This window comes from Schistocerca serialis, chromosome 2, assembly GCF_023864345.2.
Source record: "Schistocerca serialis cubense isolate TAMUIC-IGC-003099 chromosome 2, iqSchSeri2.2, whole genome shotgun sequence".
NCBI lineage: Eukaryota > Metazoa > Arthropoda > Insecta > Orthoptera > Acrididae > Schistocerca > Schistocerca serialis.
Genome location: NC_064639.1, coordinates 1,104,559,970 through 1,104,579,423, shown reverse-complemented (window position 1 = coordinate 1,104,579,423; position 19,454 = coordinate 1,104,559,970).

Here is a 19,454-nt window from a genome sequence, read left to right as displayed (position 1 = left end):
GAAGTGATGCCGTTTAACGCGGAGCGTTGGGTGCCGTGTTTCCGGTAATATTTTGCTAGATAAAGAGAAATAGGTGTCAGAATACCCCACCAGAGTGTTAACGTAAGTTGTTATTCATTATTAGTGTTTTACGCGACTGAAGACTTAGAGTACTTCGAAAAGAGCAAAATTTCAGTGATAACGTCAATTTTTAAGGTTATGTGAGTATGTATGCATTACTTTTCAGAATGGCCTCATGGTATTTACCGACAATGATTCCTAGAAGAAAGTTCTTCATAGCAATGTAGGCTAAGAAGTTTTTCTTCTCGTAAGTGATCGTCTAAGGGTTGCGTTTTCACCGTTTGAGACACGGAACTGTATAAATGTTTTACTAGCGGTATAATACGAGGAAATAAACGAAAGGTTCAAGAGTAGGATTAAAATTCAGGTTGAAATGACGTCCATAATCATGCACTGATGACGTTGTAAAATGAGGGAAAGTAAAGAACAACTGTAGGAATTGCTGAATGAGGTGAACAGTCTAATGTGTACAGGATGTGTTTTAAGAGTAAACAGAAAATAGAGAAAAGTAATAAGAAGTAAAAGAAATTAGAATAGTGAGATATTTACATCTAAATAGGTGGACACGAAATAGACGAAGTTAAGGAATTTCGCTACGTTGGAAACTAAATAATCCACGACCGTCGAAGCAAAGACGACAAAAGAAGCAGAGTAGCACAAGAAGTGACCGTGTTTCTGACCAAGAGAAATTTATTGGTATCCAATATCTGGGGAGGAAATTTTTGAGGATGTACGTTTGGAACGCATCATTGTATCACAGTGAATCAGGTTCAGTGGGAAAGCCGGAACAAAGGCAATCGAACCGTTTGAAATGTGGGATGTATCTGAGAGTGGTTAAGTCAGGTGGACTGATGAGATAGGGGACGAGAACGTTCTCTTCAGGATCGGGAAAGATATGAGCTTACGGGAAATAATGACGTGGACGGAGGACATGATGGCAGGATATATACTAAGCTATCAAGAAGTAACCTCCATGGTAATAGAGAGAACTCCTCAGGGTAAAAACTGTAGGGGAGGAGGAGGTTAGAATATTTCCAACCGATAATTGGGTATACGAAGCACAAGTATTATTCTGAAGCTAAGTAGTTGGTACATGAGAGTGATTCGTGGCGGGCTGCAACAAACCCGTCAGAAGACTGATGACCAACAATTAAAATAAAAAAAGGAAATATGAGCTTGTTTGTAGTACTGAGAGTGTAGAAAGGTTAATAGACTACAGCAATAAGTTGTGAATAGATATTCTTGAAAAACAAATTAAAAATTATTAACTGTTGAACGCTTCGTGTGATCTTGGTGAACAAGTTACTACGTGATAACTTAGGAGGCTACTTCTCACAACTATCATATTTTGTTTATTGAGCTATTGCAAGATGGTCTAGAGGCTGTGGCTTTGTCTGGTAATCAAAATTCCATCTGTCCCGGGTCCGAAACCAGCCACTGCTTAAATTATGAGTATGAATAATTAGAAATGGCGGACGAAGGCATCTGGCACAGAAAGTCACTCTCAGTTTCCCAACCGTCTTGTCAAATGGGGTGGAGGTGTGGGCAGAGGATCAGAGCACTCCCTTGTCCTTGGCCAGGAAACGGTCCCTGAATGGCGGAAGCATATCTGTATAGTAATTACTAATCCTCATGAATGGAATGAACAATTACTGCAGAATATGGACTGAAGGTAAACGGAGGAAAGACGAAAGTAATGTGAATGAGCAGATATGAAATTAGCAATGAAATGAGGATAAAAAATTGTAACCATGTTGTAGACTAAATAAAGGAGTGGTGCTACACAGGAAGCAAGTAGATGACGGAGCAAGTAACTAGAATATCAGAGGCAGCCTTGAGCAGGTAAAGTGGTCATACCAGCCCAAAATAATTGTATGGTAATGCTTCGTGGTGTGTGTGTGGGAAAACCGGGAAAGAGTACCTAATTCTCTGAAATGTCGAGCTTTAGAAGTATGTTGGAAATTAGATGAAAAGGTAGGGAATGAGGAGATTCTCTGCATAAGACAGGGGAATGTGGCAAACGCGGACAAGAATGATAGTACATACGTTAACACATCAGAGAGAATCTTCAGCAACACTGGACATCACTGCAGCGGGTAAAACCCTGAGTGAAGATGAAGATTTGAATGAATTCAACAGATTTTAAGAAGCTATGGTAAAAGTGCTACTCGGAGATGAAGAGGTTGGTACAATAGGGGATTTTGTGGAGGACGCTATCAAACCAGTCAGAGGATTAAAGACTCACGAATATGAACTAGCTGAATCTTTCTTTTTTTTTTGCATTTAATATTACAGAGTTACGTATGGACTAAACCTTACGTTTCAAAAATTATGTAGTAATTGCTACTATAATAAGTGACAGCAACTCATGGATCTTACACCGATCGCTTCTGCGGTTCACTAGTACTAGGGTTAATTTTTTCGACATTAATGTTTATTCATCTTAATAATAATGACATGTGGCCGACTCTTTCTTACAATGTACGTTATATCAAGCAGCTTATCCAGTGTATAGCTAACCACTCATACACTACTCCTGCAGTAGCTGCAATATCTTAAACTAGGTGCAGAATATTGTAAACTCTGAAAACGTTCCGTAAGAACCATATTTTGGACAATTACTTTTGAAATGATTAGTTCACATCTGACACTACGGACCAAGTTGCACAGCACTGAAAAAGCTGAGACTGTGGCGCGGTAACACTGTATTCATAAAAATAGTTTACACCCATGTCATGAAATTCCGACAGTTATTTAAACGTTTGCAATTGTGTAGTGAGTAACAGCCTGTCGATGGGGGAAACTACCTAAAGACCACACCCCTGCTGGCCGGCACATCGACTTTCGTCGTTAATTCGTAGGGCGGATTAGATCCGGAGACAGCTCACCTTCCTGTCCCTTTAAAAAATAGGGCTTTCCCAATGAGAATTATTTTAAATAACACGTCTTTCATCTACACTGAAGCGCCAAAGAAAGTGGTATAGGCTTGCATATTCAAATGCAGAGATATGTAAACAGGCAGAATACAACGCTGCTGTCGGCAAAGCCTACATAAGACAACAAGTGTTTGGCACAGTTGTTAGATCGGTTATTGCTGCTACAATCAAGAATTAAGTGAATTTGAACCTGGTGTTATAGTCGGCGCACGAGCGATGGGTCACAGCATGTCCAAGGTAGCGATAAAGTGGAGATTTTCCCGTGCGACCAATTCACAAGTTTACGGTCAATATCAGGAATCCGGCAAAACTTTAATCTCCGACATCGCTGAGGCCGAAAAGATCCTAAAAGAATGGGACCAACGACGACTGAAGAGACTCGTTCAACGAGACAGAAGTGCAACCCATCCCAAATTTCTGCACATTTCAATGCTGCGCCATCAGCAAGTGTCAGTGTGCAAACCATTCAACGAAACATCATCGATATCGGCTTTCTGTGCAGAAGACCAAGTCGTGTACCCTTGATGACTACAGGACACAAAGTTTTACGCCTCTCCTAAGCGCGTCAGTAACGATATTGGACTGTTGATGGCTCGAAACATGTTGCCTTATCGGACGAGACTCGTTTCAAATCGTATCGAGCGGAAGGACGTGTACGGGTATGGACAAAAGTCATGAATCCATGGACCCTGCATGTCAGTAGCAGGCTGTTCAAGACGGTGGAGACTCTGTAATGGCGTGGGGCGTGTGTAGTTCGAGTAATATGGGCCGCTGATACTTGTAGATACGACTCTGACAGGTGACACGTACGTAAGCATCCTGTCTGGCCATCTGCATCCATTGATGTCCATTGTGCATTCTGACGTACTTGGGCAATTTCAGCAGGACAACGCGACGCCCCACTCGTCCAGAATTGCTACAGAGTGGCTCCAGTAACACTCTTCTGAGTTTAAACACTTCCGCTGTCCAGCAAAATTCCCAGACATGAACATTATTCAACATATGTGGGAAGCCTTACAAAGTGCCGTTCAGAAAAGATCTCCACCCCACCGTACTCCTACTGATTTATGGACAGCCCTACAGGATCCATGGTGACAATTTCCTCCGGCACTATTTCAGACATTAGATGAGCCCATTCCACGTCGTGTTGCGGCACTTCTGCGTGCTCGCCAGGGCCCTACATGATATTATGCAGGTGTACCAGATTCTTTGGCTCTTCAGGGTAAACATGACATATACTAATACCCTACAGTATTTACAGTGAGATGTCAGTACTATTAGATACTGGTAATCAGACGACGAAACTTAAACAAGGTCCATCGGTAATATACCCACTAGAATAGTGTGTGAGCGATTAACGCAAATAAAAATTATAAACGCAAAACAACTTCAGTAATGAACTTTTAATATGCGAGTCAAGTAAAGAATGGATGGCACTGACAGATTCAGGATAAACGTAGATTGGTTTCATTCCCACCAGTAACAAAAGAACTCTCAAGCAGCAGATAAAACAATGCACAGCGGTATAAAAATGTTCCTTAATGTCCTATCGTTTAGATTACTACCTTCACATTTCAATGTTTTTGTATGGGACACATCTAATAACAATAATAATAAGAATGATTAAAAGTTCCCAACAGCACATACTCTGCAGCACACTGGAAGAAGCATCTGGTGATAATCCCATAGACTTTGACTGAGCCAACAGCGGTATTCTTTCTTCCACAATTGATTGTCTCGCAAAGAACCCCAGAGACCTTCCGTACTTTTAGAAAGTAGGTGAGGGGCACTCGCGGATATGAAACTGTAGAGGCATATCCTGAGCCGTCCTCCTTCAGGGCGCTGAGAGAGAAAGGCCAACGTCCAGGTTCATGACCAGATGTAGCAGACACCAGTGTGCTAGGAATTTTCGTGAAGAGAAAACTTAATAACCTCCACTGTTGTACAATGGGGAATTTAATAAATTTTTCAGGAATTCAATTATTTAAACTCATCACAAGCTTAAATAAAGTGCAACATCAAAATGCACACACGGGGTATTCCTTCTAAGATTCGTCAAACGCATTTTCTGTGCTGTTTCTGCAGGTGCTTGCAGTTTCGTTCCTGGAGTCAGCCCATATAAATATTTCTCACCACATCTTTCATGCAACACTCAGTATAAATCAAAAGTGTTGGTCTGTTTCCAGCTACTAGAAAAATGGTGTTTACAGCGCAGATCTAGGTGTTCATTCGATAGAGCAGTCCCGAATTAGTCTAGTGCAGTGTTCAGTTTAGAGACTTGTATTAACAGAGAGAGTAAAAAGGAGAAAAACCTTTGTTCATCACGTTTCTGTTGGCCTGTCTCGAGCGCCACTCTGCTCCACTCTGGCTGCTACCGCTACGCAGCAGCAGTTCAACTGAATCTACCCTTACATTCCCCAAGTCAACCGCCGGAGTGTGGGGGAGGGTACTTTAGGTACACTAACTGATCCCCCATTCCTGTTTTGCTCTACTTGCGAATGGAGCACGGAAAAACTGTTTGCTGATAAACCTCTGTATTAGCTCAAACGCCCCGAATTTTCTCGTCTTGGTCATTTGGCAATACGTGTGTGGGGCGAAGTAATAGATTATCCGACAGTTCCTGGAAAGTGTTCTCGCGGAATTTCAATAGCAAGCGCGCCCATGATTCATAGCGTCTCTCTTGTAGCGTCTTCACTGAAGTTTATTAAGCATCTCTGTAACACTCTCACTCCCAGCAAACGATCCCGTGACGGTAGGCCCCGTCCTATCTCTTCTATCAGTCCACTCTGGTGAGCCGCCCAGATTGTTGAACAATACTCAGAAAACAGGTCAAAGAGGTGCCTTGTTTGCCACTACTGTCGTGGACGAGCTACACTTCCTCAAGATTCTTCCTGTGAATCAGTCAGGCTGCTACTTTTCCTGCTGACTGTTTTGTGTGGTCATTCCAATTGAGGTCGTCCAGTACAGTTACTCCTCGATATTTTACGGTAGGTAGTTTCTGTTAGCAGCAATTTATCATCACAGTGCTGTTGTACAGTAGTGGACTTCTTTTCCCTACATATGTACAACAACGACGGATTTATTGATGTTCAGTTCCAGCTGCCAGAGAGTGCGCCATTCGTCAATACTGTGTAGGTCATATTGTAAATCGGCACGTTCTTGCAGACATCGTTATTACCTACAGACAGACTTACAAGGGCTTCTGACGGTTTCTATTACAACGTTTACGTACACTGTAAACATTGGTCCCGTCACACTCCCTTGAGATTCTCCCGAAACTACCTTCATATCTGTCGATTTTGTTCCATTCAGAGCTACGTGTTAAGTTCTGTCTGCAAGGAAGACTTGAATCCAGGCCCATATCTAGTATGATACTCCGTGAACTCGTATTTTTTCACTCAACGATAGTGCGGGACAGACAGGTCACTTCCTGAAGTCAATGAACGCCCTAATCAATGGCTCCTGGAGTATTCGTCATTCTGCGTGGTCAGTGTTAGTACGTATCGTTAAACAAAATATCGCACTAGACTGACTTGGAACCACTATATCGAATCGCCAAGCAAAATCATTTTAGCTGTAGCTGGAAATAAAGCGATGGTTTCCGTACACTCTGGGCGTCGCATGAAACATATGACGAGCAGGTTTATCTGGGCCGATTACATCTACACATTGCAAGTACCAAATTTAAAATACTTGCCGAAACACCAGAGAAAATGAGCCTGACGACTCTTGCGAGAGTCTTCCTATATCTACGGGAAATGTGCACCAGAAAACGTGAAAGAACTAAGTACAGATATCATCAAAAAATCCTCGAGTCCAGTAAGACAGGAGAACTATATCGATTTGGGGTAGACCAAATACCAAATAGGTATCTACCATAGCGCATGAGATGAAGAACTGTCAAAATGGTTCAAATGGCTCTAAACACTATGGGACTTAACATCTGAGGTCATCAGTCCCCTAGAACTTAGAACTACTTAAACCTAAAGACATCACACACATTCATGTCCGAGGCAGGATTCTAACCTGTGACAGGAGCGGTCGCGCGGTTCCAGACTGTAGCGCCTAGAATCTGTCGGCCATCCCGGCCGGATGAAGAACTGTCGACTGAAAATTTATGGACATATCGGGAGAATGACAAAAGAAACTGCTTACTTTTGAGTAAGGTTAATCAAGTGACTTATGTGACAGAGTTACAGGTATTAGAGTATGAGATTTCTACGGTTTTTAGGCGGCATTTTTTGTAAAAAATGCTAGTTAGCAAGTGTTGATGACTGTCTGACATCTAATAATGTGTGTCCTGATGTTTGCAGTATCTTGCTATTAATTTTTAACTGGACTGTTTGCTGCACGGTGCATTGTTCTTCAAGGGTCTCCTGTACTTACGATTTCTTACAGTCCAACGACTGTACGAAAAGGAGATCCGACACGGAAACCACGTGAGGTGTACGAAAACCAGGCAGAGCGTATTTGAGGTAATTTTGATATACATGAACGTAAAAGCGCCTCACCCCATTTCAACTTTTCTAGCTGAAACTATTTTAAACAAAGTAGGTAGAGTGAACAATAAAATGTTCAAATGAGTGTGACATCTTATGGATCTTAACTGCTAAGGTCATCAGTCCCTAAGCTTACACACTACTTCACCTAAATTATCCTAAGGACAAACACACACACCCATGCTCGAGGGAGGACTCGATCCTCCGCTGAGTTCAGCCGCACAGTCCAGACTGCAGCGCCTGAGACCGCTCGGCTAATCCCGCGCGGAAGCGAACAATAACTAGGACTGTATAAGTAAAGTGAACCAATGTACAGGCATATAAATCGATAACAGAATGAATTTTTGACTCCTTAGTGGACTTCCGATAAGTGAATTTTGGAAAGCATGAAAGTGGTTTCTGAAGCTAAGCTGTGAGTTGTGGGTTGTGCCTCGACAGCTACGTCGTTAAGGTCATGGTTCACGAAAGCAAGTGCCGATATTGGTACAAGTTCTCAATCTGCCACTATTTTTCAGTTTAATCCGTATTTCACCTTTATTTCAGACAGTATCTGAATTACCAGTGGTAGCACCAAGCTGCAGCCAGCGTAACCTGTATTTTCTCTGTTAACGGCGAGATCGACCGAGCAGCGCCTCGGTGGTGATTCGACGCTGGCCGCTTCGCCATCAGCAGGACAGGTGCGCCAGCGTGTCAGAGGGCGATATCTCGCGCTGATAGCGGCTATCACCGGGCCGGGCGCGGGTGGGCCCGCTCACCTGTGTGTGTGTGGTGTGTGTGTGTCCTGGTGGAGGCGGCGATAGCGCCGACGACCGCTTTATCTGCGCTTTTCGACACCTCCGCACTCAAACATCACATGACGCTTTTACGTAAAATCCGTACGTTACTCATACGTTACAGTGCACCCTCCCTGTCTTGTGCGTGATTTCGAAACATTTTTCAACGTTATCGGCAGCTCTTTCCATCGAAGCTCTTTCGGAAAAGTAACAATTTCATTCAAAACACGAAGTAACAATTACTGCTGCACTGTGTATTTCCCAAACAGGAGGACAGTATTTCCGGTCTATAAACCACTAGAGCGAATCTGTGGAGCGAATGCTACCAATCAATATACAAAAACTAATTCCCGAATTAACAGCGCACAACGTACTATTTCAGGTTTACTGCATAACTCGTGGAAATTTTGCTATACAATCAATAATTTAATGTATTCATGAGGTTAAAATATTGAAAGATAATGTAATCAATAAGGGTGTCGATTCTTTTTGACATTCCTATGAGTAAGTATATTAAAAAGGGTGAGAATTATGTCCAAGCGAAAATCAGTTTTTCAGTTTTTGAAGTAACATGTTGCAGCAATAAAATTACTTGTTTGTTAAGAAAATCTAATACCGATGAGGGATTGGAACGCGGTTCTAGGGGAAGGAGTAGAAGAAATGGGTACAGGAGAACGTGGACTGGATGGTAGGAAAGAGAGAGGAGAAAGACTAATCGAGTTCTGCAATAAATTTCAGCTAGTAATAACGAATATTCTGTTCGAGTTTGCAAGAGTAGACGGAATACAAAGAAAAGTCGGGAGGTACGGGAAGATTCCAGTTAGATTACGTCATGATCAGGTAGGAATTCAAAAGTGTGATACCGGATTATAAGGCGGACCCAGGAGCAGATATAGTCTCAGATTACATTCAGTAATGATGAAGAGCAAACTGAAGTTTAAGACTAGTCAGCAAAAATCACTGCGCAAATGTGTGGTACACGGAAGTATTAAGGAATGAAGAGACACGGTGGAATTTCTCTGAGGTGTAGATAGAGTGATAATGAATAGCTTAGTAGGCAGCTCAGTTGAAGAATGTTGGACGTCTCTAAAACGGGCAATCACAGAATTCAGAACGAGGAACCTAGGTAAGAGACAGGTAACTGCGAAGAAACCATGCGTAACAGAAGAAAAACTTCAGTTCATCTACGGAAGAAGGAAGTATAAAAACGTTCGGGGAAATTCGGGGATACAGAAATACAAATCACTTAGAAATGAAACAATCTGGGAAGTCCTAGAAAGCTAAGACAAAACAGCTGCATGAAAAATACGAAGAAATTGGAAAAGAAATAATTGTCGGAGGAAATGACTCAGCATGTAGAAAAGTCAAAACAGCCGACAGTAAAATTTAAATTCAGGGCAGTGACATTAAGAGTGTTGTAAGTAGGCTGTTTAGGTTTTTTTATTGGTAACGCCACCTCTGTATGAAAATCACTGGCTGTGCGGTGTGCAGTCTGTGGTTAGTTTGCATTGTTGTCTGCCATTGTAGAGGGGCAGCTGGATGTGAACAGCGCGTAGCGTTGCGCAGTTGGAGGTGAGCCGCCAGCAGTGGTGGATGTGGGGAGAGAGATGGCGGAGTTTTGAAATTTGTCATGAACTGCTATATTTATGAATGATGATATCAAGGTAAATACATTGTTTGTTCTGTATTAAAATCTTTCATTTGCTAACTATCCCTATCAGTAGTTAGTGCCTTCCATAGTTTGAATCTTTTATTTAGCTGGCAGTAGTGGCGCTCGCTGTATTGCAGTAGCTTGAGCAGCGAAGATTTTTGTGAGGTAAGTGATTTGTGAAAGGTATAGTTTAATGTTAGTCAGGGCCATTCTTTTGCAGGGAATTTTGAAAGTCAGATTGCGTTGCGCTAACAAAATATTGTGTGTCAGGTTAAGCACAGTCCTGTATAAATTGTTCGAAAGGGGACGTTTCATATGTCGACCCTTAGCCGAGGATACCTCACTGGAATCTTCTGATTTTTTGTTGTAGTTTGTGTAATTAGTGTAGATTTTGTTTATTGCTAGCGCGTAATTGTAGAGAAAATCTCCTTTGTAGTTGCAGTCTTTCATTGTTGTACAGTAAAACAGTTGTGGCATGCATGTAGATTTGCACCAAGTATTTCGCAGCTGCAATTAACTAGATATTATTTTCAGTGTTATGTTAATGTGTTCTCTTATTTTTGCTCTTCAAATTGTGCTTTTCTGTGTTGTCGTGTGAAATACTGTGACAATAATGGCGTGTGAAAAACGTAATACTAGGCTCCAAAGTAAACTGAGAAATGACAGTGAAAATGAAAGCAGTGTGTTAGCGCCACCGAGTAATGAATTAACTAATGTTCAAAGTAGTAATTTGGTAATTGCGCATAGGGAAATGGAGCGGGCGGCAAACAATGGTGTAGACAGTGAAACAGGTAGTGAACAGGGAAGCGTTATCGATCGATTGGTCGGCAACAGCTCGCCTCAGGAATCGGGAATGACAGAACACAATATTGCAAATACTGCAGACTCAGGTTTTGGGTTCTCACCGTTTTCTCAAATGAGTCAAGACACATTTTCCGCTTTTCAAAATGTGAATGTTGCCGGTGCAACTTCACTGCCGAAAAGCACTGAGGAACATGTTTCAGACACCAGTGCATTGTTATTACAGTTAATGCAACAAATGGGACAAAAACTACAAAAGTTAGACACAACACTTGAACAAAATCAGAGACAAATGGGACAAAATCTTAAAAAGTTAGACACAGTGGAACAAAATCTCAAAAAGTTAGACACAATGGAACAAAATCTTCAAAAGTTAGACACTACACTTGAACAAACACGTGAAGATTTAACCACTGAGTTACATAACATCGAATCGAAATGTCAAAAGGTCTGTAATGACGTAAAAACACAAATTTGTGAGCATTTTCAACCTATTTTTTCGCGGCATGAAAATGTATTACAGAATCACGAAGCAGCCATAAAAGAACTGCAAACCATTGTTCATGAAAATCACGACACCTTGCAAGCTAAAATTGACTCAGTTGCATCTACCGATTCGGTTACGCAACTTGCAAAAACTCAGGAAAACTTAAAGGACACAGTAGATACTCTGAAACTTGGTTCAGAAAAACATACAGAGGAAATAATTTCACTATCGGATAAAGTAGCTGAACTTTCAGATCAGTTCACTAACTTATCTACAAAGGTAGATGATGATCTGAATAACACAACACCTGTTGCCTTTACTGACACAGAAGAGTATGAACAAATTAGAAAATTCAAACAGAATCAAAATCAAATCAATACACAGTACAAAAGAGAAATCCGGGAAGTACAAGATCAGCTGACACAGGTAATTCAAGAATTACGTATTTCAGAGGATACTCGCTCCCCAATACGGGAAGAGGGACACAGAAATACGGAACAGCCACAAAATAATAACACAGAGCATTTCGGAAGTTATGAAAGAAATTGGCAATGTGCACCGAATTTTGATATGGAACGGCCGACACGACCTAACAATGACCGACATGCGACTCGTCGACATGATGATTTTGACTATAAGCTGTTCATTACTACACGTAAATTCAAAACATTTAAGAATTCTGGCAACGACATTCATCCACAAGCATGGCTCCATCAATTCTCTCATTGTTTTCCTCCCAACTGGTCGTTAGAACACAGATTAGAATTTATGTGTGGCTACTTGGAGAATGAACCAGCTGTAAGAATGCGGTCGGTCATTCACGATTGCCACAATGAAGGAGAGTTTTACCATGCCTTCCTCTCAGCATATTGGTCTCAGGCCACACAAGACCGAGTAAAACAAAGCATCATAATGATGAAACGTTTCGAACAATCTGAATTTTCCAGTCTTATGAAATATTTTGAAGACATGTTGCACAAGAATCAGTACCTGTCAAACCCATACAGCCCCTCAGAACTTATCCGCATTTGCTTAATCAAACTGCCTGAACATTTACGACACATTATTTTGGCAGGACGTTGCAAAGACGACACTGAAGCTTTTCAGGGACTGTTACAAGAATTGGAAATTGACACTGACAATCGCGGAATGCGGAAACAGGAACACAACAATTACAGGTCACATCCGTCACAATTCCTCGATAATAACTGGACGCGACAAAGCTATTCTCACAACACAAATCGTGACCAAAACAGACACCACCCGTATGACAACCGTTGGCAGAGTAGTAATAATTACAGGGATAGATCACCTCTCCGCGGTAATGACTATCACAGAGACAATCAGAGAAACAGACAATATGGGAACCAAAACAATTATTATTACGGGAGACAGAATAACTTGAGACGCAACGGTCCAGCGCGCAGTTACGATTCAGGGAGAAATTCTCCACCACTTAACCGACAAGAAAGAAACTACAGGAACTACCGACATGACGACAGACGATGTGATCGTAACGACAGACCCGAATTGCATCAGAACTGGCGGGATTTAAACAGGGCAGGGCCCTCTCGTCACGGTGAATTTGTAGAAGTTAGGTCTCCAAATCCCAATAACGACGCGCGCCAACAAAGAGACTATAGGCAATGACTCACACCGCAGGCAGCCACAAAACGCACGTATGAAACTAACGACGCAGCTGCCGTAGCTAGTAATTACGTAAAAATGGAAGACATTAGGGACATCTTACTCCAAGAACACGACGTAAAACATAACAACATTGCATATCCTGTGATTCACATTGCAGTAGATGACGTAAAATTTACGGCAGTACTTGACTCTGGCAGTCCCATTTCAGTAATCAGTGAAACAGCCTTTAGCAAATGCAACAAATCGAACGATTGCCCCACACTTCCGTTACGTAAGATTAAATTACAAGGTGCAATCTTTGGAAAAAGTGTAGATGTACGCCAACAAACCACTTTAGAATTCTTTTGTCAAAGCCACAGCTTCTCTATGAACTTTCTCATTGTTCCATTATTGTCGACGGAAATTATATTGGGAGTAGACTTTTTGAATGAATACAAAGCAATCTTAAACTTTCACGATGCTGAAATAAGTTTAGAGAAAGAAGGTAAGTCAATAGCTTTGAAATTTGAAGATTGGCTCTCAAACCATGACGAAGAAATCAATCGGCTTTACCTTCTGTTAGACAACAGATCGGAATTTTCTACGGAACTAGACACTAACAATCACTCTGCAAGTACTGACAGGGATGATGTCGACGGCGCATTTGACACTAATAAGTTAATTCAGAATAAAATTCAAACAATTGAGAATTGTAATGACACTGATAGGCAGGACTTTTTTGAGATTTTACAATAACATTCCACAGTTTTTACTCATAAAACAGGAACAATCAAGGGATTTCAATACCAATTTCGTGTTCGTGAGCATACTAAATTTTGTGTTAGACCATATGTAATTCCAGCACATTATAGGGACCGTGGTAGAACAGAAATACAATCTATGCTCGACGAGGGCATTATTGAGCCTGCAGTAAGCTCATACAACAATCCATTACATGTTGTTGAGAAGAAAAATGGATCGATCAGGCTTGTCTTGGATTCGAGACAAATCAATACTATCATTATTCCTGAAACAGACAGGCCGCAGACGATGGAAGAACTTCTTCAAAATTTTAATGGTGTAAAAGATCTCAGATCCAGCTTTTATCAGATCGAACTTCATCCAGAATGTAGAAAATACACAGCTTTCCTTTGTTTCGGCGTTTGTTATCAGTTTCGGAAACTTCCCTTTGGTTTGAACATCTCTTCAGCAGCATTCATTCGCGGGCTAAATTCCATATTGCCTGAGTTCTTAAAACGTCACATCACCTTATATGTGGACGATATTCTAATAGCAGTAGCTTCATGGGAACAACATAATCGCATCCTCAACAGTTTGTTACGCATTTTTGCAGAATCTGGAATTACAGTTAACTTGGAAAAGTCTGAATTCGGTAGGACAAAAGTGAAGTTTTTGGGACATATTATTTCTTCTGAAGGCATTCAGCCGGATCCTGAAAAGTTAGAAGCAATCAGAGCCATTCCAGTTCCATCTACAAAAAGACAAGTCCGTAGTTTTCTAGGTCTCGTAAATTTTTACCGTCGTTTTCTGAATATGCAAATTCTTGTTACACCAAAACTTTGTTCTCTCACTGGAAAAAATACTATTTGGAACTGAGACGAACAAGCACAGTTGGAATTCGATTCTTTAAAAGAAGCGTTACTTCATGCGCCAATATTAGCTCATCCAGATCTATCACAAGATTTCTGCCTTAGCACGGATTCTTCTAAAGTCGGTCTTGGTGCCCATTTATTTCAAGAAGCCATAGAAAATGACACTACCGTTCAAAAAACCATTGCTTTTGCTAGCCGAGTGCTAACAAAATCTGAAAAAAAGTTATTCCGTTACTGAATTAGAAGCTTTAGCAATCGTTTGGGCATTTAACAAATTCCGTTTCTTTCTTTCTGGTAAGCACGTAAAAGTATACAGTGATCATCGTGCATTACAATTTCTTATGTCTTCAAAATTAAATCATGACAGGTTAAAACGTTGGGCATTGTTTCTCCAAGAATTCCGCTACACAATAGTCTACATTCCCGGCAAGGAGAACATTGTTGCGGACGCACTGTCACGCGCACCGGCTGGGCTTGAGAAAAGTAACAAAGAAGGCAACCTCGAGAAAAATTTCAGTATTCTTTACATTCAGAAAGTCGCCTTTGAAAACTTCATCACCACATCTTTAAAAGACATTGCTCATGAACAAGATAAAGATCCGATTTGGAGAGACATCAAAAGTAAATGGCATGAAAAGACACACACTCAGATTCGGCATTATTACCTGGTTAGAAACAACATACTCTTCAAACGCTGCACTGTTGATGACAAGCTATGGGTACTTTGCATTCCAGACGATTTTGTTAATAAGCTCATTTGGTACATTCATTTCAGCTACGCACATTTTGGCCCACGAAAATGTTATCATATTCTTAGAACGACTTGTTATTTTAACAATATGGAAAAAAGAATTCGAAGAGTCTTGTCTATTTGTAAACTTTGTCAAAAGGCGAAACCATCTACTATCTCCCATAGTGCTCCGCTGTTTCCTATCATTCCTTCTAAATTAAAAGAATTTGCTGCTGTTGATCTCTTGGGACCGCTTGTCAGAACATCCAATGGATTTTCGTACGTTCTAGTCGCTGTTGAACTTACTTCAAAATTTGTTTCTTTCACACCGTTACGTAAAGCCACTGGACGGTCTGTATCCAACGCCTTTGTTAAAAATTTCTTACGTGAAGTTGGACACGTTAGTAAAGTCATTTCAGATAACGGACCGCAATTCAGATCTGCTGTTTGGTCACGCATGCTTCGCAACCATAAAATCAAACCTGTTTTTATTTCATTGTACTCACCACATTGTAACCCGTCTGAACGGATTATGAAAGAAATCAATAAGCTTTGCAGACTTTATTGTCACAGAAAGCATCAGCATTGGGACAGATATTTACACTTATTTCAAAATGTGCTGAATGAAATGCCTCATGATTCCACTGCTTTACCACCTACTCTTGTACTAAAGAATGAAGAACCACCGAACAGAATCAGAGAGCTTGTACCTTTCCCAAATACACGTAAACTTCGACACAAAGACATAATTGATTTGGCTCTTAAAAATATAAAATCTGCAGCAGACAAAAGGAGAAAACTACACGGTAAAGCAAATGCAAAGAAATTGTATATTGGTCAGAAAGTTCTCATTAAAGCTCATTCATTGTCACATAAGAAGAAACACTTGAGTCACAAATTCTTTCTAGTTTACAATGGACCTTACAGAATCCGACGTATACCACATGATAATTGCGTTGAAGTTGAAACTCTGCGTACTAGGAAGAGTAAAGGTTTACACCACATTTCACATGTAAAACCGTTTATTGAAAGATAATATGTTTTTTAACTTTGTCTTTGCCATAAAACTTTTCACTTCACATTTCTGGTATGCTTTGTCAGATTTAGAATCTGTTAACATGTAACAATGTTTGAAGTGAAATATCCAGTCAAGAACCAAGAGAACTTATTTAAACAGAAATTACGAATGCATTGTTATAATGAACAGACGACACAGTGTTGTTAATTGTACATTCTTGCTTGTTAGTTGCACGATTACGTAACGACTATCAGGCTTACGTACTTAGGACACATACTGGTACTGTTAATGAGATTTTAATGCAACTTTTGGTTTACTTGAAAATACATTCTGGGTTTAAAGTACTTTCTGTGAGATACCAGAGGACACAGTGGTTAGTTTATGTGACAGCTACACGATGTTATCACAAAGCTACTAATGAGTGACAATTCACAATGTTGTTTTTGCGGTGTATCTGTTTTATATCTGCACAGTTTTTCTGAATTCTTCTGGAAAGCAAAACATGTTTTATTAGTAACTTTTGTAGTATAGCTACAATGAGACTGCCTTTTCCGTAGCACAACAATACATTACTGTACAGTACTTTCTTCATCACGGCAATAAGCGTAATAACTAAGACATTTATACGCAAAGCATTTCACTTTTGTGTATTATGAGGTAAGTACATTGACTTATGCAGAACTTAGCTTTCGGAGGACGATAACTACGACACTTCCACACAGATTATGTTGCAACAAGACGCACATTTAGCGCTACAGTACACGTATTTGAGTGATTAATTTTGTACTTAAAACATTTATTTTTAAAGATTTTTGAATCACAAAGAAAGTTTTCCGTGATACATTTCATTCCATTGCTGTAATCTGTAACACCTGAGGGTATAATTACATTAATCCTCAGGGGGGTATACGCCTTCTTTGTGTACCATGTGTTTGGCAACCACAAGGAACCCTAGCTAATATGGTATTTGCTTATACAACTTTACACATCGGTACCATATTTCTCTAACACACAAATTACACAGCTATCTGATCATGTAACTGAGAGATAAACTTTTTTTATTACATCAGTGACAGATGTTTACGCAATTACACAGTTGGATAACTTCACACTTATGAAATTGTATTTTGTCTGTACTTTGTGAAATTCTCATATTTTTTCGGAACCATTGTGATACTATGAGAGCTTTGAATGATGTATTTTTTATGGATTCATGATTTTTAAAGTACGTTTGAGGCAGATGACACTTTTGACATGAGCAGAGAATTTTTTTAATTATTGGAGGAAGCTACGACGATTTTGAGATTTGACTGAGGTGTTATGATGTTATTTTTACGATGGCGATGTGTATTATGCTGCTGGGTATGTTTACGATTAATAGGCTGAGGCTATATGAGTTATTTGATTATGCTTCATATTTATAATGACGAAATATTGACGAGTGTCGACGAATATATATATGTGTAATAAGGTAAGGAGTAATGAGTAGTGGGACTTTGACTTGTGAAAGAGGATGTTGGAAACCAAGAATCGTACTTTAAGAGTTATGAAATGTGTGTATAAGCGTGAATGTATCACAATGCTGGCGAAAATTTTTTTAACACTGTTATATTTACAGGATTTTTTTTCTACACATTTGTTACGCAAATTTTCGAATTGTGAAATGTTTATATGAGACTGTCACTGTAGCGGAAACTGCTGTCGTAAATATGTCGGTAAGAAAGGTAAGTGACCGTGTCGTAATGCTTTGCGAGCGGCCAGGTGTGCCAGTTGCCTGGAGGAAAAGACATTATTGCGAGCCCTTTTCAGCGGCACAGGTAGAAAAAATAAAAAATAAAAAAAGACGCCATTAACCTCGCTTCTGACATTCCTTTGTAGAAAGCATCGCAAAAACGACACGGTCGAACTTGAAAACATACGATTACACTGGATGCCTAATGAAATGACGAGAAATATTTTTATGTCTATACACCTGATTATGACTACTGTCTCTCTAGTTGAGAGATTTTTCTACTAACTTATGAAATGCCACATGGCTATTGAACGATGTTCTTACGCTTTGCTTTGTACATAGTTGCTTATTTCATTTGATATCTAGTTTCTAGCTGCACTGCAGCATTGGTTAAAATAAAATTTTATAGATGTACTAATATAAATATTTTCTGTCTACAGATCGAGTATATAATAATTTTTTTCAAAAAAATGAGGGAGCACAAAGCGACATTTACCTTCACAGGAACTGCATTCATAATTTTCTTTTCAAGTACTTGGTAATTTCTTTTGTAGAATAAATTGTGATGCATCACTCTAGTGTTAAGATGTGACATAGGTATTAGACATGGCCATTTTTAGTGTAATATTTTTTTTCTGCTTGAGCTATGTCATGTATAGATATAAGTTTTATATTTTTTATATTTTTTATATTTGCTGCTGCTGTTTGCCAGGCATAGTGCTACTGAACTTTAATTTGTGTTACTGTGCTAAGCCAGATTTATTTTTTTGTTGCTGCACATTGGCTCATATTAGTTGTAATGTTGCATTGCTTGGTAATTTAGATTTACTGTAGCTTGCTTTGCAATTTTCCAATTTTTTGGTCATTGCTGTTTGTGTTACTTATTTTGTGCTGCTGCATTGCCTCGTCCCTTAGTTTAGCATCTGAGCTCAGTAGATTTAAGTTAGCTTAAGAGGGGGTAGCCTCTATGAGAATGAGTTGCGATGAATTGGAAGAAATGCATTGAGAAAACAGGTTTAGGTAGGATTTTCTTGGAAATAAATGTTGAGGTAAGAAATGTGTTAACATATAAATACAGAAAGCATGCTTAGATAGAATTTTTTTGGTGGAAACAAAGGATGAAATAAGAGGAAAAATATATGAAGTTTTGGGTTGGACTGCAGTACCAAATGTTACACTGAAAACAAACCCTGTCCTTTCCTTTTGTGTTATTCTGGTATGTGTTTGTGCACTCTTGTGTATTTGTGTTTTTCCTGTCTTTATGTGTTTATCTGATAAGAGATATGTTGTAGAATTTTTCAAATACTATGTTATTTTCTTTTTAAAGATGTTTAGACATTATTTATTCTGTTTTGTGTTAATGCTCATGTGTGAAGTTGGTGTTTCGAAAGTTATTCTGATCTTTTATGTATGTACTCATGTCATAATTCCTGGAACACTGATGTATATGTTATTTCGATTCTTTTGTAAAGCCTGTACTACAAATGTTATCTGTATTATTATGTTCTTTAATGATGTATTTTGT